General features: G+C 42.6%; 1 long non-coding RNA gene across 1 annotated transcript in view; it reads right to left on the bottom strand.

The window, feature by feature from the left end:
• Nucleotides 1-6,577: 6,577 nt before the first annotated feature.
• LOC116662069 overlaps nt 6,578-26,385 on the bottom strand; it is a 32,723-nt gene continuing 12,915 nt past the window's right edge. The window contains exon 3 of the long non-coding RNA XR_004318063.1: nt 6,578-6,658. This is a non-coding gene — a long non-coding RNA (uncharacterized LOC116662069). The remainder of the gene's footprint in view (nt 6,659-26,385) is intronic.

The raw sequence follows: 26,385 nt of genomic DNA, 5'->3' as shown, positions 1-26,385 counted from the left end.
TGGATTTTTTTCTTTTTCCAGGATGTATTTGCTTCTCCAAGATTCTCATTATAAATCTTTCCTTCTGGAAATTCTCCCTGAATCATATTATCAATCCTACCCTACCTCTGTTCACAATTATTTTAGTCTCTTTCTAGATGATGAAATAAATTTGGACATATCCTTTTCTCAGTTGCTATAGTTTCACGACAAAGATGAACAACACAAGAATTATAAAGAAATTATGTCTTTTAAACGGTACTCTGTGTTTTCTTTAATTGAAATGATGGTTTTTAACAAGCTGTTCTTGTTTACTCATAACTAGTTTGGTAAATAAGAACATTTGTGTTTTATGCCTGGCGGAATAAACTGAATGGAGACAAAAAAAAATTTTTTTATATTCTGAGCATAAGATCCAAGCAACATGCTGCCAAGCCCACAGAACACACACATCATAACACAAGAGACTGATTTCCCCACTTGGACAGGTAACTTAGCAATCAAGACCAACGAAAGAACAATGAAAGGTCACTTACAGCTTCCCAAAATAATAACTATAATAACCACTTACATTTAGTACCTCCAAAAACCAGGAGGTGTAGAAACCATAAATTGGCATTTACTTTGAGGTTTTAAAAACACAAAATGCAGGGCACAGTCTGTACTTTCAACTGTGTTTGCAAAGCTTGTGACGCCAGTCACACCTCTCAGCCCCACAGTGACTCCGCTGACCATAGCCGGGGTGAGGGCACCTGGCCCAAAGCACATCCCAGAATTAGAATTTTCAGGTGGAGCCAAAGACTCTGTATGTGTCAAACTCCCCAGCCGAGCTTCGGAATCACCTCTGTTTCAAGAACACTATCAGAGCATCAGATCTCAAACCGTTAGCGTCTCAGGATTCTTCACATCCTTACAGGCAACTGAGGATCTGAGAGCGCTTGGGAGAGTGGATCTCGTGTGATGTCACGACAGCAGAAATGAAAATGAAGACATTCCTATACTATTTATGTCAGACACAAATAGCATATTTGTGGGAAATGAACAGATTTTACAAAACAAAATGAAGAAGCAACAAGAGTGACTGTTTCATGCTCTTGCCAATCTCCTTAATACCTGGCTGCCTATCAGACGCCTTGATTCCAATATGTGTTCCTGCTCTCATTCCTTTGTCATATGTTGTTTTGGTTGTAGGCTATGAATAAAACCTAGTCTTGTACAGCTATGCAGCCGGAAAAGAGCGGAGTGTTGTAATAGCTTTTTTTTCAGAGTACAGTGGACACTCTTCTTTGACACTGCACCCAAACTCTGAAAATGAATAGTTTCTTAGGGGTGACTTGAAATTTGGAATCTGCAGTCAGTATTAATGATGTTTTCCTATCCTGTTCTATTAAAATCCATGCGTCTGTCTTGCGTTTTAAGTGGATCTTCTAACCGTCCACGATTCTGTAACAGGGTGCATCATTCAGGTACAAAATCCTGCTTCAGAATGCTATGCAGCTCCTCTAAGGAATGTTCACTCATTGTATCACATAACATTCAACATCTCACTTGTTAAAGTCACCAGGAATCTTCTCAGAAGAGTCTTGTCGGTACTGGAAGGCTGTCAAACATCATCGCCAGAGACAGTTCCGGTCAGTTGTGATCCTCGGAGTGCCCAGCTCACTCTGGTCACTTCCAAAAGCATGTCTCCCATCCCAAACCCTCAAGCCTGACGTTCACTGAGCAGTCAACTCAAAGTGGAATCCAGTGGGAGAAAAGACTGTCCAGTCTGGCACACAACTCAAATCGTGGTCCAAGTGCCTCCCCTCGGGAAAACCACAACCACGCTATTCGGCTGTCAGGACTTGACACCCCCTCCCCTTTGGTCACGCGGATGTTCAGAAGACATATATGCCCCAGGGCGGACGATTAAGACTGTTTTTTACTGCACTGAGGCCATTCGTAAGTGGAACAGGCTTGTGGCAAGCTCCCTACATAAGCAGGGAAGAACAGAAACGACCACTAGCCCAGTTTTAGCATCAGCAAATTGATCTGTGCTGAGGTTCCTGCGATTTTACACCATCAGTACAAAATCCATCCAGCAAGAAAAGGCAAATATTACCTTAGCGTGATTAGCCAAACACCCTAAGAAGGTGTGAGGACTCCCAGGGGCCCATGAATGACACTCAGTAAGAACCCTCAGCTTAATCTCTTGGGACTGCCCAGTTCCCATTAATATTTTTGACTATGTGAGGTGTGAAATTATTGCCTCATAACTGCTCTCTCATTTGACAGATTTTTAAAAGCGCATGTCTGATGTCTGGAAGGTTGTCTTGATTTATGCCTGGTCTCCATCTGCAAAATTTGCCACAGTCCCTCCAGGCCAGGAAGCATCTCAAGAAAGCAAACCAGGGAGTGCACCATCACCGCAATGCACCACGACCAGAACGAACAGCGTTAAGCTCTTCTGAACTACACGCTCGTTATTTATCACACAAAGACCGATCTGGGGGAGGTGGCGGCAGACGAGTTGCTTGCCCGGTGAAACTGAATCAAGGCGGGCTCAGGAAAGAGCAGAATGAACAGGCAGCGTGCAAGCCACTCCATCACTCAGTGTCTTCAGGGAGGCTGGTGGTTCCAGGAGAACTCTTAGAACCGAGTTCTAATGATGAATTCAAAGGGGAAAGTTGAACAGGTTCAGAAAAGAGTGAAGGCAAAGCTCTTAGAAGCCCCCACGGCCTCCCTTGTGTGGACTCACAGGTCAGCGCAGCCAACTGACAGCTTGCACAATAGGGAGGTTTTTGCTAGTGGCAACGAATGCGGAAAAGGCTGTTTCCTGTTTTGCCATCCCCGCACAAATGCATCACCAGCCTACACCCCCGTCACGTTCCTGCTCTCTTGACTTCAGAGCACACAGAGACCTCGAGGAACTGTTCCAACCTTGCGCATCCCTACGACGTGAAAGCTTAGATGAACCACGGAGAAGCTGGATTTTAAACAACCTTGGAGATCAGGTCTGCTCCAGATGGCCCTCCGCCCAGACTAAACAAACCATGGTGGCTTTCTCTTTATCTCTAGAATCAGCCCAGAGAAGAAACGGGTCTCTTTGGAACAAACCTGGGCGCTTTCTTCTGCGTACGATTAAAACAAATGCCTTCGAGAATGTGACGAAGTATACGGCTCCTTTAAATGCAGAAATGCAAATACATAATTTTATATATAGGGGATTCTTAGACCCTCTGAAGCTTATCCATGATGCCAAGTTAAGAATCTCTAGATGACGGATATGAGGTTGATGTTTATTCCAAAGTTGGATGTCCCCAGAACTCCCTCCTAGCCCAGCCCTGAGTGTATTAGAGCTCTTTTTTTTTAACTGCAGCATAGCTGATTTACAGTGTTGTGTTCGTTTCTGGTGTACAGCACAGTGATTCAGTTATACATACACATATTCTTTGTCATTATAGGTTTTTACAAGATACTGAATACAGTTCCCTGTGCTGTACAGTAGGACCTTGTCGTTCATCTGTTTTATACGTAGTAGTTTGTGTCTGCCAATCCCAGACTAGGATGTTCATATTAGCTCCTGACGTAACAATACTTAGGAGTTATTTTCTGAAAATTTGAACCCTGGGATACTCAACTTGAGTTCACGTGGATGATGCTTTAAGCACAAAACGGAGCAGGCAAAGCAACCCTGAACTAGCTCAGCGCCCCCCTCCCCCGTCAGTCTACAGCTTATAATTATGCAAATGAAACCTTGCCTTCTGCGAGATCTCATCATTCACGCCCTGCAGGCTGTCCCTCGAGGACTGTTTATCTAAAGACACTGCCACGTAGGCAGGGCTCTACCCAGCCCTCTCCATCCATGGCACTGAGCACACTCAAGAATCATTCAAGGCTCTCGGTAGAAGGGGTTGGTAAAGAGGAGAAGACTCCATGAAACTGCTGACTTGTGGACTATCAGCCGCAGATGCTGCAGAGTTTGAAGACAGGTGCATCACTCCCTTCCAGAAACGGGGTCTAGGCTAAATGATCCAAGGCAGAGTGAGGTCACTGGCTCATTTCTACATCTGGTTCTTTCAGGAGAGTTGTGTCCATTCCTGGAAGAGTGCATGGACACACCATCTGAGGACCACAGAGAATTAGCTCAATGTATCAAGGATGTATGGCTTCTTTTTTTTTCTCCCCAAAGCAGGAAGCATTCTGATGGTGGTCACAGGAAACTCAACATGAAAAACACAAGAAGATATATGCTATAAACAGACGGGCAATGAATTTCTCTACAAGCTCAGGATTTTTCTTGCAAATACACCTCTTCCACAGCCGGTGCACACTAAGAGGAAAGGCATACTTACGGCCCTAACGGGACACGGTATTGTCCACCACTCTTACCTCAGATTACAAACAGCCTGAGGAAACGGATTATTCTGTATTTGGTGCCGTTATTCAGTTCATTTGACAAATGCTTACCGGGTGTCTTCTCCTAGTTCAGAAATGCACTGGGTATGTAGGTGGATTTGTGCATGGGGGGCTCAGGGAAAGATGGATGGGAGGATAAAAATGCAGGAATAAATACCATAGGGTTAACCCCCCTAACAGACTTCACAGGCCGGCCGACAGGAATAACCACAAAACCGATTCATTATGCCACAAGGGAGGGATCTTGAAAACGTTGAAGGAGCACGTGTAAGCTGTGCTGCAGAGCCGAGCACCCCACCGACACGCTGTAAATGAGAAGTGAACGAGAAGGGAGTTCAGGTTAAGAGCCAAGATGCATTCCCGCCCTGCAGAAAGTACCACATGAAGTGGAAATCCATACAGAAGACAGTATTGACAGCTAACGGGGACAGCACACTTAACTGACCCTCAGACGAGTCCAGCGGCTAAGTAAGTGGACCTCATTTCGGGGAAACAACGGTGCGGTTTCTTACCGAATGCTTTGTGTAGTTTAGGGAGCAGGTTATGTCAGTAAACAATGAAAAGAAATAGATGAAATGTTAACAGAACGAGTGCAAAATACGTCAAGCTTTTGACTGAGAGCCACAAACACAGAACCTGACATATTTATGAAAAATACAACACGGGGATATCACTTAAAGGGCAAATTAAGCTCTAATAAGAAACTGACGGTCGAGTCTTTTAAGTCAGTACACTAACATAGAAGATACGAGCATTGCATTCCAGGGTAGTGACTGTCATCTTGAAAGCTGGTTTCCCTTCCACACTATTCCACAGACGTGTGTTACACTGTGTTGTTCCATTCCCACACTTCTGATGGAGGTGCCTTCAAGATTACACCGCTTGGTCAACGTCTCGCCTCCCTGGACAGGCAATGGATGACGCAGGACTTGGTAGCCCTCACGTCTAGCTGACCTGCATGGCTCACCCCATACACGTGCTAAAGGCGACTTTACAGACACAGTCACTCCAACCAACAGATCGTCAAAATGTCTGTGGTACAGAGAGAGTTGGACAAGGGCACTGGGGAGAGGTTCTCTGTACTATCACCCTGCAAAGACCAAAGGGCTGACTTTGTAGAAAATGCCTTTGATCCAGGAAGTGAGCAGGGTTCATGCATTTTTTATTGGTGAATAACTAAAAGCCAGCACTTTCTTTTCACAAAGTCACTGACAAAACCGTCTCAGTCAAAATGGATTCACTTCACCTTGGAGCTCGAGAACTTGTGAATTTCAATTTTCTCGTTGAGGCCATTCTCACCCTCCGTAATCGGATTCGGCCGTAACACAAACTCCCACCAAACCAGAATCCCTCTTTCTCCAGACACTGTCTTCTCTGTGCCATGGTTTCTACTCTTTCTCCGGCTTGTGTCAGCAGAGTGGTGTAGCTGAAGCTGATTCCCCATTTTAATGATTACCAAAATGCTCATTCTCTCATTAGTAAAATGCTCATTAGTAAAATGTGTTATTTACTGGGAAACACAGAGGTCTCCTACTTCAAGCCTCCCTCACGTACAAAGTCCAGACTTTATGACATTGAAACCCAAGCCCACCAGAGGCTCACTTTTCCAACCGTAGGTCTTGAATTTTACTCTCAGGCACCCTAGCTGACAAAACAGATAACAAACTCCCCTCAGAATAGACCATGCCTTAATGCCCTCCTTTCTGGCCTTCTCAGACACAGAATACGTTTATCTCATCAACAGAATGTAACAACTGAATGAGCCTTGTCACTCACAGGAGCCCAATGTGGAATGCCTGTCTTCCCCTCCGGTTTCAGCACTGCGGGAGGGGACAGCTCCACGCCCCACCTTTGATCCTGTCTCGCCAGCCTCACGGTTCTCAGCACAGTTTAAGACCACAGGGGGCTCATGCCAGCAAGTTAACATCCTGGGGACCGCCCTCAAAGCAACAGGATATAGGAATCAGTGGATAATCACCCCACTCCCCCAGTTCATATGCTTCTTTACCAAAAGATTTTACCAAAAATGTCTAATCTCAATGGCTTTTTGTAAGAGGCTGACCTTTAATGTTAGCGGTAGCGTGCTTGGCTAAATGGGTACAGACTCAATGCCCTCCTGGCCTTTCTTTTTATAAAGAAATTCAACAGAAGCATGTTTTTCCAGGTACCTGTTCTGTAAGCGGTGTTTCAAAAGTCAATAGCTGGAGATTTGGGGTGACTCTATCTGGAGGCCAGTTAAATAGGAAAGCCAGTTCCACTGTAATTTTATCTGCAGAAGCAGCTGGAACAGAAACAGAAATTGCTGTCAAACACAGGAGATTGCTTTCGTGCAATTTCTCTGTTTTATGTTCAAAAAGCGTTTATTTTCAGAAACGCTGTCTGTCCTCTCCTTTCCGAGGGGTCAAATTCCCAACGTGCGCTTCAGTCTCTCTTTGCTTAAACGGCCTCAGAATGAAACTGCACAATGCCTTGCTACTTCAAAGCACCCAGACCCCGCGCGGGTGTAATTTCTGGAGAGACCAAGGCGTGTCTCTTAGAACAGACGATACCAAACAAAGGGCCTTCACAGTTTCTCAGGGAGACCTGGACAGGCACAGCGACATCACACGTGTCTACCCAGACTGCTTCATCTTCTGTTCCCTTTCTTACAGATGCCCATAGGTAAGAAAACCACATTACAAGGGAGAGAGCCTTCAGCGGTGTGTGTCTAGGATCACATGAGGCAGGAGGATCAAAACCCAGACAAAACAACCCCACACAAAGAACTCCTGGGGTTTTAAATACACGGGTGTTCACTGGGCACCACTTAGATGTAGCAAATTGCAGAGCAAAAGCTTCTATTCCGCTGCATGGATTTTCCCTGCATCTCTGAAACCATCTGATAAATGTCTTCCAATTGCTACAAGAATCTCCCTGGGACAGGTATTAGAGGTCACCCTCAGAACTTGTGTCTATACAAAGTCACCTCTGAAGCCCAGTGTTCTGCACCCATGTCTCTGCCTCGCTGACTGACGTTTCTGTTCGGCTTTTCAGATATACCAGAGCCAGGGGGCGGGGAAAAGAACAAAAACGGACAACGCTGGGCCACTCAATAAATGGGCAGAGACCAGTGAGTCACAGAGCATCTGGGCAGGCATCTCGAATGCATTTGCAAAGCTCCCAGCTTCAGTATTTATCGAAGACGGCAAAGAGCAGCTACTAATTCGCTATGGCTAATAATCTAAAAACACAAGGTGAGCCTGTCATATAATTAAAGACAAGAGCATCTTCAGATAATTGTCTATGGGAGGGAGATTCTGTGGTGTTTTTGTTTTAGGCATTATCGATGCACTGCAATTACTCCTTCTGGGTCCTTGATTTCGCGCACATCTTGAAAGAAGCAAAGTCTATTTTTAGAGAGGGGCTCTTGCAAGCTATGGTGGAATTCTAAAATGCATGCAAATTTGGCGTTTCACCTTAATCACCTCGAGAGTCAGCAGCCACTTCCAAGGTTCTGCTGATTAGCAAACAATCTCGAATAATTATTATTTCATCTACAATTACAATGACTCGGAGCCCTGGCTTCCAGCCCAGCGACTGCACTGCCTTCAACCCCTGGTCTGCAACTCTGGAATCAGGCCACATCCTGCAGCCCAAATGAGCAGTGACCCCACCTCTGTGTAAATAAATCTCCATCAACTCCTCTTTCCTTTATGAAACTGCAAGCCAGGATCTCTCGATGGATGACGGCAAGACAAGAAGGCGCATGAAACCAGCACAAAGGGTCTGTGATGTGAAGAGAAAAATCACCTGTGTCCTCATTTGATTTCTACCCCTTCCCCTCACCAGAATATACCTTTTCTAACCCACCGCTGCGTGTGTTAACTTTCCAAATCCACACTGTCTGACTGAAGTCAGAATCCTCAAAACACTCAAGGCAGTGTTTTGAGAAAATAATTTTGAAATAATTACAAGGTAAGATGCCAGTAGAAGAGTGCATATTATGAGCGTAATGCTTTGTTAGGTAAAGAAAAGACCAAAAGGTCTATCTCACACTCAGGAGGAACAAACTGACCCAACGTAATAGTGTAAACAATGGGGCATGTGATTTAAGAACTGAGACACTAACATTAGCTAAATGTGGTAAAAGTGAAACCACTGTGGCCAGGATGGGTGGTTTGTCATTTTAAAAAAAAAAAATCCCTTTTAAAAATAAATGCTTAATTTCTTCTGTATAACACGGGAAATGATATTCAATATTTTATAATAACCGTTCATGAAAAAGAATATAAAAACCAATATGTGTGTGTGAAAAAGAATATGAAAACAAATACATGTATGTATATGCATGACTAGGGACACTGTGCTGTGCACCAGAAACTGACACACTAGTAACTGACTGTACTTCAATTAAAAATTAATGCACAGAAATAAAAACAAATGTTTGTTCCAGCTGCAGTGCAGGAAAAGAAAGGGCAGCACCCTAACTCCTGGTAGGTACATCATGGTATCTGTCGAAATAATTAAAGTGAGCCTGCAACCCACGTTGTGAATCAACTACACGTCGATAAAAAATTAAAAAACAAACAAACAAAAAAGAATACTAAAAGCGAATGAAAGAATGTCTGCCTGTATGAAGGGCGACTGTGAAAACTGGGAAAAGATAAATAAAGGCAGTTCAATGAATTCCCTTCCAGAATCCTCTGGGCGAAGAAGGAAGGGGTGTCTGCACTGATTATATTTTTCAGCAAAAATTTAAAATTCTTCCACACACTTTCAGGGTCCTGTGTGGTACAAATCCCCAACTTCCATTCCCGCAATCCTATTCTCCTGACAAAGGGTGCTTAATACTGAGAGGGGCGTCTTGGATGCAGCTCCCAGGACTTACCAGAGCTCCAGCAAATACCTTTTACATCATGAAAATCCATCTTCCCATTTGTAAAATGCGCACAGTAAGCTTCACCATGCAGGAACTGGGGCATAAGGATTAACGACAGTTTTCTATAAAGTCCTTTTAACACAGGTTTGCCGACCAAAAGTAGCTCCATCATTAAAGCCACCTGAATAAATTCCTCCTCAACTGGGTCAAGTGACTTTAGCAATCCTGACAATATGTTATCTCTTCTTTGCGTGAATAACTAAACGGTTTGGTTACAGTGCCCTTTTCTGCGAAGTCTTTGTGTTTTTTTCCCTTATCTGCATGTAAAGGGAAAACATTTTGAACTTCTCCTGAGAATGTGCACGAACCACTTTCTAATACAGGGAACATAAGTTTTCCTCATTTAATACACTGTGCTGTTTGTTACACTGACAAGTCACATGTTTATTAACAGAAAAATGCGGGGGGCTGTTTCAGTTTTCTTCCATACAACTGTAGTTTCTGGAAAGTTTAACACTCTTCAGCACTCTCAGTATTTCTTTCCATGGAAAGATGTATTCAGACACGAAATATCAATTGAACATTGAGTAATAAATTCCAGGTCATCCAGCAACTGGATTTGTAACAGTGTGCTTTCAGCAATCTCCTTTCAACATTAAGGTTCAAAAAAATATTATTTCATGTAAAATTCCAAAAGTTCAATTCGACCCTTGACTACAAACTGGCCCGTGTACTAGAATAACATAAAATGACTGATTCCAAAAACTGACAAAGCATGATTTTTAACTAATTATTTATGGGGTTGCTTAAAATAGGGACAGCAGATCCTAAATGGGTCCCCCGAGCCTAGCATCTTGCCATGCAAACGTGTTTCTATTAGGCAAATTTTCCTCAATTCAGAGTTTAAGGGGGAGGAAAAAAAAATCACTTGGAATTTTGCAAGCCCTAATTTTACAAATAAGCACTCAAGCTCAGGAAACTGTTTTGCCTGAGGCTCTAAGGAGGAATAGCGGCTTTTCAATGAGAATCCAACTTACAGGAGAATCTATGAGCTTTTCGGAGGTAAGAGAGGTACCGTCATTAATTCCAGCAGAGGTTAGTCAACCAGGTTTGGAACCTTCTTCCACCCTGAGCTTTCACGGGTTGCTTTGCTCCCCTCCCGACAGCATAAAACATTTCATTACTGGTCACGGGGGTCTCACCACCATCTCTGCTCACCGCCCAGCTGAACTCAGAATCAGGTAGGACCCTAACTCGTTAGTGTCTGACCCAAATTACGCTCTCATTTCGGTGCAAGATAGATTCGTTCTCTTCTTTGCTAGACGAGGTATACTGAGCTAATTCAAGGAACTCATAATTGGGGTGAACTGCTTTTTTTGCCAGCACTCTTCACTGGCAAAGGCTACTTTCAGATGTAGAAAAACCACTGGTGAACAACTCTTCAAGTGCTGAGATCCCGCATCAAACTGATTTAGAATCTACATCAAGAATGGAATAGTCAATAAAGCGCTTCTCTTACTGAAACAGCCCCACTTGTAATAAACCACCATCATTGCAACGGAGTCTTAGGTTTGCTATTCTTGGTGGAATGCTCTCACAAGTGGCCGTATCGTATAAAATAAGATGTCGTCTTAAAGCCTTTTTATAAAGATTAACTTGCTCCGGGCATTACACAACCTCATCAATGCAACAGGAAAATGACTTTTTACTGAAAAATCTTGCTCTTTGCTCTGTTTGAACGTTTCCTAGCAAAACCAGGAAATCCAACGGTGAGAAATAGCCGAATACGACAAAGCATGTCTTTCTTTAAGCGTGAGGAAGGGTAAGAACTTGCAAAGGAAGCGATGTTTCCTGTATCCTCATTACTGGAAACAGAATCTGCCTAAACGCAACACTGAGGCTTCCTGATGAAGATGAGGTCAATCTTCTGCTGCTAAATAATCATCAGTCATAGCCTGTGTACACAGTTGGGCTGGTAAAACAGAAAAGCAAAAAGCTAAAAAATTAAAAAAAAAAAAAAGTGAGGTGGGGGAAAATAGTTGGAAGTCCCATCTCAAGGTCAACAGGTGGAAGGACTGATTCTAAAATACAACTCAACATAAAACAGCATGAAGGTCAAACTTGAGAAAGAAGGTCATTTTCCAATGTGATCAACCTATTTTTGTTTTGAGGCCAACAAATACAAATATTTTTTGACTAAATGGAAAATGTAAAAATCACGACAGAGTCCATGTAAGTCTGGGATATAAAGTAAGTTCTGATCATCTAGTTAAGGACGAATAGTCTGCAAGGGAGATTTTAGAAGCGATATATATTATCCATGTGGCCAGTCTGGAATTCAGATACTAACTCACGATGGAACTTCTGGTTCAGTCCAGGGACAGCAGCCACACATTTGCCTACCTTCCCCGTGGTAGGCTTCTGAAATAAGTGACATTATAGAAGATAAATGCCAACTTCACGGTAGGATCAAAAAGATCGAAGGGTATCGCCAACTTCCCACAACATTTTTAAAGAGAAATGAGACTACACAGGTAGATAAATGACAACTGAACCTTAGCAAGTGATGTGTGTAGGACCCAGAGAGATCACGCAGCTGGATTCATGGGGACCTATGTGTGGAGGTCTACCACACAGGCCCCCACACCTCGAGGTGGCCATGGAGTGCCTGCCAGCTTCTGTCCCCAGCCAAAGCCCCAGACCCGCTTCCTAAATTATGACAGATTTTCACAGAGGAGCCCTTCATTCAGCTGTGGATGCAAGAACAGAAGAAGAAGAAAACCAAGGTGACTGGAGATCACTCTGTGGACACAGAAAGTGAACTGAAAGGAAGACTTACCAAGGAGCACAACGCACGGGGTCCTCCCCTCCCAGAACGAAGTCGACGTTTCTTTTGTTTTTGTTGGGATCCTAAGAGTGCCCGTGTGACCCCCTTGTGCCCTTTTAGAAAAATCTGTCTGCTGACAGAACCTGGCATCTCCACATTTATGAAAGAAATCCATTAGAAGCAGAGCCATACAAAAATAAAATTTCTTCTGTATAGCACAAGGAACTATGTTCAGTACCTTGTAATAACTTTTAATAAAAAAGAATATGAAAACGAATATATGTATGTATACGCATGAGTGGGACATTGTGTTGCACACCAGAAATTGACACATTGTAACTGACTATACTTAAAAAAAAAAAAGAAAAAACAAAACAAAGCCACACAGTGGGAAAGCAGACACTGTAGCCCCGCCACGAACTCAGTCTCTTGTTCAGTAATATGCACAGTTAAACAAAAAAGACCAGCTGGTAGAAAAACAAACGAGTGAGCAGGATAAAAAAAATACGCTTAAGTCATGATCAAGACAGTAAGGAACAACGTAAAAATATACAAAACAGGTGTAACAGAAGAAATAAAGAAAGTCCTCTAGGAGCCTGATTCGTACCTTCGGGGGGATTCCTAAGGATGTTCGTAGAAAAGTGACATGTTATTTTAAAAATGGAACATGAATGATAGTTACTAGGTAGTTCACAGAAAGTCACATTACAGAATGAACATGCCCAAAGAACAAATTTATGATCTGCAGGATAAAACTGAGTAAATATTCCAGAACCTACAGCAAAAATTACAAAGAAAGAGAAAGTAAACTGAAGGGGCGCAGAGGCGAGATCAAGGAAGGAGCGTTAAGAAGCTCATAGGATTTCCCGAGGAGGGAATTGAGAAACTAGGGGGAACGACGATAAATTAAATCAGAGAACAACTCCAACATTTGGAAAGCGATGATCGTGACTTGGGGTTGAATGGGAACAAAGCAGCTTAAAAAACAAAACAAAACAAAACAAAACAAAACAAAAACAGCCACACACACACACATTCTGATGAGTGAGAGACCCGAATGAGAAGGATGAAGAGTCCAAAGTCCAAAAGCTTAGAGAAAGAGAAGGAGATAATGTTTCTTAGAAACACATCTCATCACATCCTTGGGGACGTGAACTCAGAGAGCCTACGACTTCAAAGTTCTGAAGGGAAATGTGTCTGCACCACGGTTTTATATCCAAACTATTAAACAGTATCAGAACTTTCCCCCAGCAATCAAGGTTCTCATCATGTTTACTGCACATACACTTCCTCTCATAAAAGCATATCCTTTGGGATGTGTTCCAACAAAACAATTTCAGTGCAGGGAGAGATAAAACATTCAAAGAACAGTGCAACGGATACCCAACAAAGCAGTGCAGAAGGATGACTGACAGCCCTGGCTCTGGGTGCGGGGAGAGGAAGGGGCTCGTGGCATGCTCTTCCCGCAGAACAACGGCCCTGCCTCTAATCTAAACGGCTCTGGTGGGACCGGCAGGTGTAGGCCCCCACGTACCTCCCATCACCGTCCACAAGCCCTGTTAGGACTCTCAGCTACAGGTGTCCACCTGTCTCCCAGCCAAAAGGAAGCTCCTGAGAGCTCGCCCTGGCTAATCACAATGGCTCATTCCTCTGACACGTTCACCTGTCCCACAGGGGGTCCAGCACCTCGGCAGGTCTAGTACGTGTCCTTCGGAGAAGTTCTGTGTGTAGAAGCAGAGAGTGATGTAAAGTACCAGACTGTGTGCACCCCAAATATTCTTATCTGGCATTTGGATTTTTTTTGAGCTCATTATTTTGAGAAACAGCAGACAGGGGAGAAGCCCTGAGGACAGAAGAAGTTACCCTTTTGAAAGGGAAGCTTACAGTTTATAAAGGAAATCTCCTTTTGTCAGGGTGTCTCCCTCTCTGTGCCAGGAGAAGGAGGTCCCTACATCACAAAGAAATCTTATCAGGCAAAAAGGCACCAAGTCAAATCTGCATAATGAACCTTGCCTTTGTTTACTGTAGTTTCCACAGTAACCCCACCATAGCTTCCCCACCACACACACAGACACACAGACACACACACACACACACACACACACACACACACACACATTTCTCCTTCCTTACCTTTAGTTGAAGACAGTATTTAAGCTGGCGGCTTAGTCTTTATCAGTGAATTACTCATTTTTGCTGGTTATCTCCCACGTACACGTGAGGTAGTCATGTTAATAAACTACTTGCTGTCTTCCATGACAACGGGACTCAGCTGAGAACACACTCAGAAGGGTAGAGGGAAAATGATATTTCCTTTTCTGATTAAGCTGGCTTGAGAGAGGCATCTGTCCCTGGCCACCCGCAAAGACTCCTCCGATCTAAACATAATAAATTATAATGTGGTGTGCTTCGATAGGTACCTCTGAGGTAGTTGCGAGCAGACGTTTGCTCATCCCATTTTGAAACAAAGAGGCTGCATTTCTCTTTTACACACACTATCCTTTAAGGTATTTACTAATCCCAGGGAGCTAGAGAAATCTGCAGCTAAGAAAACTGCAGAGGAAAAAAGACAGCTGAGGGGAGCATGAAGATTCAAGACAGATTATCAAGCAGGACCAGGCTCCCAAGAAAAGAGATGAGCGCTTGAAAGCAAAGGTGTCCTGAGAGCATCCTTACCCACCGCAGGGCAGGGCAGAGCTGCAAGGATACACACAAAAAATGTAGCCCTTTGTGATGAAAATTGATACGTCCGTGAATAAGACCACTGCCCCCGACACACATGGTGACGTCAGCGCTGGGGGGGCAGGGATTTGTAATGCTGGACAATCCCTCCCACCTAGGCAGCTGTGTTCACACAGCAGGGGCTCCACCAACACGTGTTCGAGGAATGAGGCACATCGGATTCTCAGCTAATGCTGTATTTCCCATCCAGGCAACTCCTAAGTTCTCCTACAGACAAACCCCCATAGCTTGAGTTGAAGGGATCTAGAACACTGCCACCCCAAAATATGCCTGTTTGCTGTGCAAGTTCCTCTGAGCTAAAGGCAATCAGGAACAGCAGACTCACGGAAAGCTCTCTGCCTTCCCTACCGGCCTGCTCATCGAACATACAAGTTTCCTCTTCGTAAAGGAAACTTATACTTACACAGCAGTTTCCCATTTGCAGAGACGTCTCCAAGCCAGGAAGAGAGCTACTCCCAGAGACAATTCTGACCACCCAAGAGACCCTTATCTGCATAAGGAGGACCCTTACTGCCACACATTTCCCTCCCCCTCCTCCCCTCCATAAGGATGATGCCTTTGATGAAGGCTTTTTAAACCAAGAGGCGGCAGGACCAGCTTGCGAAGACACAGTCACCCTGCCAAATACATCGCATTTGCCACATGTTTTCCAGAGAGGATGGCTTTAGATTGGGGAACCAAAGAGTAAAAAGGAAACCGTAGCATGAGGATAATACTAACAATGAAGAGGAAGGGGGGGGTGGATGGGGAAAGGGAAGGGGAGGAGGGAGTGGGGGGAGGAGGGAATGGGGGCAGGGGCAAAAAACTATATATATTTTTAGTATCTTTATTTTCTTGCTGGTTTCATTTATTTATTTACCTATTTTTAACTGAAGTATTCCAAACATTTAACATTGTATAAACGTAGGGTCTGTAACATGTTAATTTGATACATTTGTATATTATCTGATTGCCATTGTAGCAAAAACTGGCACCTCTATTATGTTCCGTAAATTAATCCCTTCTTTTTAGTGGTTAGAATAATCGAGTTGCAATTTCTCAGCAAGTTTGGTGCTTGTCATACAGTTTTGTCGTCTATATTCATGACACGGTGCATTCGATCTCTAGGGCTTATTTACTGCTGGTTGCAACTTTGTTATCTTGTGTGTGTTTTAGTTTTTTTGGTTTTTTTTTACTTTTTATTGAAGTACTGTCAGTTTACCATGAGTGATTATTTCTGGTATACCGCACGAGAAACCGTACTTCTGATGGAGCAAATTTTGACTTCCTTGGCTCAGAGGAGCCAAAAAAGGAAACAGAGGACAACAGTCAGCTCAGAATGATGTAAACATGGAAGGAAAAAGAAATAGTTCTGCGTATTAGGGGAAAACAAGTTTTCCCATGAAGGGAAAACTTAGAGACTGCTCTGGCTGTCTCCAGAGCGGGCCCACATTCTAGTCTGGACGAGAAGGTGAATTTAACGTTCATACTCAGATGCATAAAGGTGTATAATTCTTGCATCAAGGTTATTCACTTACATGTTGAGTTTCAACAGTAAGTGAAATGAGGAGAACTCTGTCCGGTCAGTGCATTTTACTAGGAACTAGTGTTTCTGCACAAGTGAGAAAGCCAGGCTGGACGTCCGCCTCTTTTGCAGGTAACATGGGAGGTAATTACTGCTGGGAATGAGGATATTTTTTTTTTTTTTTTTTTTTTTTTTTGGTTTAGGGCCAGTATGGCCTGGGTTTATTTGTCTGTTTCATCTTAGTATATGATGGGTTCATTTCTGGTACACGGCATAGTGATTCAGTTATACGTATATATATATTCTTTTTCCTATTCGTTTTCATTATAGGTTATGACAAGATATTGAATGTAGTTCCCTGTGCTCTACAGGAGGACCCTGTTGTTTATCTGTTTTCTGTATAGTAGTGTGTACCTGCAAATCCCGAAATCCCAAATAAAATACTTAGGAATAAACCCAATGAAGGAGGCTATGGGATGGGGGGTCGGGGGGCGTGGTATGGCGTGGACGAATATTTTTAAAGGCAGTAATAGCAGATACTGACTTTACGTCCTTTTAGTATGAAAGTTGAAGTGGAGAGACAAATGGGCTGTGTATGGGATGACAGAGCCAGAGGCAGCTTGTTTTCTCTTTCCTGGGACCAGGAGGGCCCTGCACGGGTGTAACTTCCCACCCACAAGGCCAAGGAGCCACGCTGTGACCAGCAACGACACACAGCGTCCACTGGAGGCCAGCACCCAGTGCAAGAGGGCGCGCCCCACACTGAGCCTCCACAAACACTGCGACCCTCCCTCGGGTACCCCGTGCCCCTTCCCCAGAGCACCAGTCACTGCCGGCCCAACACACCTCCCCACGGGATGCCAGGACCCCAGGCAACACCTGCCCCACTGCCTGACTGTCCCAGGCTGCCCGGTGCGACCCTGGGCTGTCTACCTGGGAGTTCCACAAAAGAATAACCAGAAAATGACTGCCAGCATGCAGTTCAGAGAGAGAAGGAAGTTGGCAATTTTCAGACTTTTTTCTGGGTACATATGCATTCTGTGTGGAAAATGTAGAAAGACGTGGCATGTAGACATACGAGGTCTAACACTAAGCTCATCTTCAGGGAAGATCTCAGTAACTCTCCTCTTTGCTGTCAACTCAGAATTTAAAGCTAGAGTTACAAAACAAACAAAAATCAATGTCCTCAACGCCCATTTCTTGGAAAATGACACAGGTATGTAACTGGTACAGAAGTGGCTTTAAGGATGACCCGTTTAGACCCTGGATTACTCCCAACAGTGAACATCGAAAACTGGAAAAGGCACTGCTGTTGTTCACAGTGTACGTACCTAAATCATACATCCACCTATGCACCTGTACGCATGCAAAGCATTGCATACCATACAGAAAACACACATTACATCAAAAAGCAATATAATGTTCTATATATGCATCGTTATACAATAATAATATATAGTAACTTGTAACACTCAAAATCTCTATATTTAAAAAATATATTAATATATCATACATTGTAACGTACGAATATCACATGATATATACCCTACATTTCAGTTTATATTTTAATACACGTGTATTTCAGTGCGAACCTCAACTCTTAATACCTTGGCCAAGAGCTTCTTAACTTTGACAATTTTCGTATGTAACTGAATTATCCTCCATTTTTCTCCCTACGCAGAACCAGTATCTTTTTCTCAGCACTTTAGCTAATGGGAGTCACAGAAATGAAAGGAAAAAATTCTAATAAAAATGCCGTATTTTATTTTTAGTAGTTCTACAGTGTAGAAAACTTTAAATCCTCTCTGAAGCTTAAGAAAGGTCTTGCAGTGGCCTTCCCTGACTTCACGTCCCTACGATGTCTTCTTTTTTGGGTTCTGAACAAGCAGAGTTGATACTTTGCACCAAAAAAAAAAAAAAAAAAAGGGCAGTGTATTCACCCTCCTTGTTCTAAGGACATTCAATGACTCTGTAGATAAGTTTAAAAAATTCATATATCCTTGAGGAAGCTCTTCCCATGACAGAATGAAGGAGATGTATTTTAAGTGGGGAGAGAAGGAACTGCAAGCCACCAATGTCATAAAATTATGTAAATATCTGTTAAAATTCAGGCACAGTGAATGAACAGTCTGGATTAATGCACAACACATTCTGAAGGTCTCTTTGGCAGGTAGGGGAGAAAACATCTCTTTCCTTCCTCCTAGGTTCACAGCCCATCTCTGAAGCCCTTCACTGGTAGGATTTATGGCTAGTCCTTTGTAAACTGAGAAATGCCTAGAGAGTAAGTTTCCATGGAAAGGCAGGGCCAAGACGTGGCTGTCAGACTGGTTTTCTCACACTCACAAATTCACTCCAGCTGAAGCCTGCATCCTAAGCATGGGTGTCGATAAGAAAAGACGTGGGAGTGGCTGTACGTCCATCACTCCCCCACCCCCAATTCAGACCTGGTTTAGCCTTTTCCAAGGAGGAAAATCAGAAAATTAGCAGGTTTTGAATAGGAAATTCCCCCTGAAGCATCTTTCTTTTACTTTTTTCATTAACATTCAACTGTACCTGAAATCATCCTATTTGCTTGTTTGCCTGCCAGTCGACTCAGCTCATCTCCCCTGCAGGAGGAATTTGTTTTTGTTTCCATGACCTAGCCTGACCCTCCACCCAACAAGTGACCTCAGCATTTGATTCCCATTTTTTTCTGATTAGCAACTCACCTCTAGATTCTGATGCTTGCTGCTTTTATATTTTCCAACATAACTAACATTTGCACTACTTACAATAGCCAAGACATGGGAGCAACCTAAATGCACATCAACAGATGACTGGATAAAGAAGTTATGGTATATTTGTACAATGGAATACTACACAGCCATAAAAAAGAATGAAATAATGCCATTTGCAGCAACATGGATGGACCTCGAGATTATCATACTAAGTGAAGCAAGTCAGACAAAGACAAAAACCATCTGATATCACTTACATGTGGAATCTAAAAAAAAAAAAAAAAGGATACAAATGAACTTATCTACAAACCAGAAATAGACTCTCAGATATAGAAAACAAACTATGGTTACCAAAGGGGAAGGAGAGGGAGGGATAAATTAGGAGTTTGGGATTAGCAGATAAACACTACTAAATATAAAACTAGGTGAAAAATAAGGACCTACTGTACAGCACAGGGAATTATATTCAATATCTTGTAATAACCCATGATGGAAAAAAAAACCTGAAAAAGAATATATATATATAAAGCTGAATAATTTGCTGTACACCTGAAACTAACACATTGTAAATCAACTATATTTCAATAGAACTTTTTTTAAATAACTACCACTGTCCATGTGCCAAGCATTATTCTAACTGCTTTACAGCTATTAGCTGCTTTTATCCTTCAAACACCCCCCAGGATGCAGCACCACCAGTTCACATTTGAAGACACTTAAGAGCAAGAATGCAAAGACTCGCCCCAAGTCACACATCTAGGCGAGGGCCACAGGAGAGTTGACATCTGTGATCTGGAGAACTGAGAGTCCCAAGAACTTTCCATGCCTTCACCCCTGAGCCTGTGAATATGGCAACAGGGACTCTGCAGAAATAATTAAGATTACTAATGAGTCGACCCTAACTAAAATAGGGAGCTGATCAAGGTAGTCTCCAGGTAGGTTCAATGCGGTCACACAAGTCCTTACAAGCAGAGATAGAAGAGGAAGTCAGAGACATTCAAAGTACAGGAAGGATTTGGTATGGCACTGCTAGCTTTGACGATGACGGAGCTTGAGCCGAGGACTGTAGGTACCCTGTAGAAGACACTGACCCCTGACAGGAAGCCCACAAAGTACCAGGGGCCTCAGCCCTACTCTCCCATGGACATGAATTCTACCAATAAAACCTGCATGAGATGAGCAGCAGAAGCTCGCCTAGTGCCCGCAGGGAAGCCCGCCTAACACCTTGACTTCAGATGTGTGAGACCCAGCCGAGCCCACCGGGACTTCTGAACTTCAGAGCTATGGGATAATCAGCTGAGGCTGCTGGATTTGTGGTCATCTGTTATATGACGGCAGCAGTAGAAACCAGACACAAAATGTAAGCAAATCAGAAGCAGAAGTTTGGGGTGCTTCTACGACCCACACCTGGATACTGAGACAGACAACTTGAGGGCTCCTGGTACTCAGCTCTCACCTCTTCATCTTTGCCAAAACATCCAGCACCCCCCTGTATTCATCTCCTCATCCCCAAGCATGTCCCTTCTCCCACATTCTCCATTGCCTAAGCCCAACCCCTTCGGTTAAATGTTTGCAAACAGGGGGGAAAAAACATGGAAATTTCTAACTTCACTTGCTATCTTGCTTCCTTCCGTCACGATTAAGATTAAAACCTCACACTCCATCATCTTGTCTCCTTAGCCCCTCTGTCCTTGATATTTCCCAAAATTGATAGATTCTGCTATGAATTTTTATGCTGGTCTTCCAAGTGAATCATAACCCAGCAATTTCCTTGTCTGGGCATCTCTCGCTTTATTCCTTCTGCCTTCATTTCTTCTACACTTCTGTGAACGCAACAGAAGTATTTGAGATAAATATATATGAGCTGGAGAGATACGGATTAAACATATGTGTCTTATTTCTATAGCAGATTGTCAGCTGACTTAGAATAAAATTCAAGCTCCATACCACGACCTCCACGGACCCTCATAAACCAGTACCCGTGACCTCACGGATGATGACCCACTCCATCATGCTTCCCACGTTCGCCTTCATCCACTGCTAACCAAACTACAGCAGCATCCAATACCCGTTTGTTGAATCGACTTGCTTACCTAGGATGGGCGACACTGGGATTGTCACCCCTCCCAGGGGCTCTGTCGGTCTTAAGAGATTCTTTCATTTTCATAACTTGGTCAAGGAGGAAATGGCCACCCTTTGGGCCAACAATTCTATGAACCCCAGTCACCTGGCATATAATATTTGAGAACCAGGAGAGTTTTTGTAAGGCTTTTGGGTTATCTCAGCTTACTAACAGAATCTTAAAGATACACATCACTACCTATAAAACAGATAAACCACAGGGTCCTACTGTACAGCACAGGGACCTATATTCAATATCCTGTAATAAACCATAGTGGAAAAGAATATGAAAAATAATATATTTATGTACAACTGAATCACTTGGCCGTGCACCAGAAATTAACACAACACTGTAGATCAAATATTTTATACTTAAATTAAAAAAAAATAAAGTAAAATTAATGGATTTAATAAATGAAAAAAAAGAAGAATCTTAACAAAGGAAATTTTGGGGGGGGAAAAAAGAAGACAGAACACCTGCAGAAGCAGTGAACCCATGAAATACACAGTAGGCACTAGTCTCACACTGAAACTTTAATAGCAAATACACAGCCACATCTCAAGGAAACTATCAGTCCCTCGTAACCAGGGTTATGTCTCCACATGGGTGTTCCTGGGACTTGGTCCAGAGACCTTGGTCACATGAGTTTTCTGTCTGGGGGCTAAGGTGAGATGGTATACAGATGACGACGCAAATTACTGTCGAAAGACAGTGTCCAAGTGCCCTGGAGTTACAGTTTAGTATCTCATGAAACCTGAACAAGAACTGTTTCCACCTGTAAAACGTGCTCCTTTTGTTGCACCGTTCATAATATTCAGTACTTGGGCACTATGTATCCGAGCACCCATGCGTCTCACAGCCAATCTCATCACATCGGGTAACATCCCTAACGTTCGTTGGGAGTCTGCAAATAGTGAGAGCAAGGTAAGGTGTGAACAAACTACAAAAGCTCGTTAACTAGCCTCCACCTACCTGGCTCCCCAGGGGTTAATGTTTGCTCTCTCTGTTAAACTCTGGATGCAGGAACAAAATCGAGTTTCCGACTCCCCTGGAAGAAGACGCTTGTGGGACAGGATAACTCTGTCAACGTATGACCAATCCCAAGACCCACTCTGAGGACCCAGACTACCGAATTTTGGTTTGTTATCTTCCAGCTGGCCCTACAGGTAGACTTGCTACAACACCTATGTCACTAGCTCAGAGAGGAATCAACTGAGTATCTCAATTAAGTGTTGACCAACGTACCAAATGACACTGGGGGCCAGTCTACGAGTAACTGGCTAACGGACTTCCAGATGAAAGGAAACCTAACTGTAAGGTGTGATAACGGACGAGAGCCGTGACTGGGAACCATACATAAGGTCAGGGAAATTGACAACACTTGAATACAGAATGTGGACAAGATCATAGTGTTGTCTCACAGTCAAGTTTCTTGACTTTGACCGTTGTATCCTAGTTAGGCAGAAAGATGTCTCTGTTCTTCAAAAAAAAATACACACTGAAATATTTAGGGGTCAAAGATCATGTAACTTACTCTCAAATGATCAGGGAAAAAAGTGGAGGAGAGAGAGAGGGGAAAATAAAAACTGAGCCAACTGTACACAACTGGTGAATGTATATAAAATGTGCACAGGAGCAGAGTGTGTGCTTAGCATGCATGAAGTCCTGGGTTCAATAAACGGAGGTAAAGGGGGTAATTCGGTTTATTTTATTTATAGTAATGTGTGTCTCTTAGTCCCCAACACCTAATTTTCACTTTCACTTTAAAAATATATATATATTTGCAGTGGACACATGCTCACATAAAAAGGGACCAAAAGGATGTAATACAGTATTGATTCTGTGAAATCTAAATATCTGAATTCTGGCTTCCCAGTTTTGACCAGTTCTTCCAGTTTCTGTACTCAAGTGGTCCAGTGAATAGAGATTTGCAGACCATCTGTGTTTCACAAGCACTGATACCCACTTGAAACAAAAATATTCCGAGGTTAGAAAAAAAACAACGCCGCCAAAGTTTTTCTTTTAACTTAAGCTCTCTGCCCAGGGATTCACCAGCCACACGTCATGTTTAGGAGATTATCTCTGACTTATCCTTTCTCATTCTTCCTCCTCGGCCCCTTTTTCATCACCAACACCACGGTGCTGTGGATTCGAGAATTATTTGAATTCAAATCCATTGTCTTGTTTTGCTTTTGCGAGTCTGTCTTGTGAAAGTTTAGTCATGATGCAGCACGTACCTCGGTGTTGTATTTGTTGTGTCCTGACTTCCCAGCACATCACTGAAACGTGGCTGTGAGATTTTCCTCTGCTAGGGCGCCTTTCAATCTTCCATGCCCTCGGGATCCAGATTGAATGTGAAGATGCCTCCGTAGGAACAGGGCAATCAAGTTGTCTCCCGAGTTGGATAGAAAACGCTCTTACACTGCTGCCTCAATTCAAGAATTGCAAAGGAATAAATACACAATAAATGGTTTTGTAGTGCCAAGAGGCTGAGACAGCCAGTAGAAATGGGAAATAATTTTTATCATACCAAACTTGACACAGAAGAATTCCTATAGTTTAAAGAATGTGGCTTTGGAGATATAACAGGTCCTAAATATGTTTCTCCTAAAATTTACCTCATTCTACTTCACAATATCTTACAAAGAAGATTCACAGGTTTGAGGCTTCCTTGGAGGAAAAATATAACACCATAAATTAAAAGGACTGCTAACATTTTGTAAATTGAGTCTAAACATTCATGCTTTTATCTTGCATTTTTATTATATAGGGTTCCATCAACATTAACGCAGTAAATCAGACCACTGGAAAAAATCAGACCTTCCAGGGAAGGGATAAATTTGGGAGTTTGAGATTTACAAATATTAGCTACTATATATAAAAATAGATTTTAAAAAACAGTTTCTTCTGTATAGCACAGGGAACTATGTTCAGTATCTTGTAATAACCTTTAATGAAAAAATTATGAAAATGAATATATGCATCTATGTGCATGACTGGGACATTGTGTTGTGCACCAGAAATGAACACACTGTAAATGGCAGTACTTCAATTAAAAAAAAAAAAAATCAGACCTTCCAGATGCATAATGCTTAATCAAGAGCTGACTAGGTTATTCAGTATCTTGCAATAACCTTTAATGAAGAAGAATATCAAGTGATACTTCCTTTGGCAAAAAGGGAAAAAAAAAAGCTTATTAAGTTGAAGTGACTGTTAAGACCACAACTCCTCACTGTAAGAGAGAACACATGCAGATGATCACCTTTTGTCTTAAAACTTCTTCCCTCACACAATGAAATGGGCCCTTGCCCTTCCAATAAATTAGATCGGGGTGAATACTGCGACTAAAATTGGGCCAATTAGATTCCTCCTTCTGAGGACAGGAGTCTGGATCTGAAAGTACCCCATCCATGTAATTTGGTGCAGACACTATGAAAACAGTATGGAGGTTCCTTAAAAACAAAATAGTTACCCTATGAGCCAGCAATCCCACTCCTGGGCCTATATCCGGAGAAAATTCTAATTGTAAAAGACACATGCACTCCAGTGTTCACAGCAGCACTATTTACAACAGCCAAGACATGGAAACAATCTAGGTGTCCACTGACAGATGACTGGATAAAGAAGATGTCTTGCAGTGTGTGTGTATGTGTGTGTGTATATATATATATAAAACATACAGTGGAATTATATACCAATATATGGTGGAATACTACTCAGCCATTAAAAAGGATGAAATTTTTGCCATTTGCAGCAAGAAGGATGGACCTAGAGATCATCATACTAAGTGAAATAAGTCAGAGGAAGACAAAGATCATATGATATCACTCACACATGGATCTAAAAAAAATGACATGAATGAACTTATTTACAAAACAGAAACAGACTCACAGACGTAGAAAGCAAACTTATGTTTACCAAGGGGGAGGAGTGGGGAATGGATAAACTAGGAGTTTGGGATTAGCAGATATAAACTACTAGATACAAAATAAAAAACAAGGTCCTACTGTATAGCACAGGGAACTACATTCAATATCTTGCAATAACCTATAATGAAATTATAACTGAGCAGGACCCTGGGGGGCCTTCCAGGGACAGACTCCTTCCTCATATCCTCTGCTGTAGCTCCTGAGTTTATTATCTCCTGAGTTTATATCTCCTGAGTTTTCCAGATGCTAAAAATCACCACCAAAGGGAAGGAATTAAGTACTTGAATAATGGAGAACACGTGGCCCCAAGACCTTCGGGTGCCTAGAGGTTGACGGTTTTGACCACCCTCTTACCTCCACATCAACCATCAACCAATCAGAAAATTGTGCACGAACTGATCACATATCCTGAGACAGCCCCCACCCCCAGCCCCTCACCTGGCCTTTAAATATGCTTTGCCGAAACCCACCAGGGAGTTCAGGGCTTCCTTGAGCCTCAGCCACGCCTTTCTCCTTGCTCAGCCCCGCAATAAACACGTGTCTGCTCCAAAGTCTGACGTTTCAGTTTGTTTGGTCTCACAGTGCATCATCACACACTGGCACGAACTTGCTTTCGACAATGAAAAGAATATTCAGTATCTTGCAATAACCTTTAATGGAAAAGAATATGAAAGTGAAGGTATGTATGTATAGGCATGTCCGGGACATTGTGCTTGTACACCAGAAATTGACACATTGTAACTGACTGTACTTTGATATAAATAAATGAATGAATGAATGAATGAATGAATGAATGAATGAATATGAAAAAGAATATATAGATGTATGACTGAATCACTCTACTGTGCTTCGGAAACTAACACAACATTGCAAATCAACTATATGTCAGTAAAAAAAAAAAAAAAATTAAGCTTTAAAAATTTTAAAAATGAAAGTATCCCGTGGAATCTGAAAAGGTTTCTTGACACAGGTGACATTAACCTGGCAGCTAAATGGAGCACGACAAACTGCAGCAAAGTAAGAATGTAGTCCTGGGAAAAGGTAAAGTTTTCAAGAAAAGGTAAAATTGTGATTCTTGCAGATACAAAATGAATATATGTTAGATTTCATTTTATTCATTTGACATGAGACATACAGGCAGATGTTACCATCTGTGGAAAGGGAAAATCAACAATGCATATGAACTAAAAAGAACTGAATTTCAAATGAAGCAAACTTTTCTTTCATTGGGAGGAGGGAAGTCTACCCCAGTCTACAGAGTCTGCATATCCATCCGTTAGCTGCAATTTAAACACAGACACAAAACATC

Source organism: Camelus ferus, chromosome X (genome assembly GCF_009834535.1).
Source record: "Camelus ferus isolate YT-003-E chromosome X, BCGSAC_Cfer_1.0, whole genome shotgun sequence".
Lineage (NCBI taxonomy): Eukaryota > Metazoa > Chordata > Mammalia > Artiodactyla > Camelidae > Camelus > Camelus ferus.
This window is presented reverse-complemented; position numbering and strand designations above follow the sequence as displayed.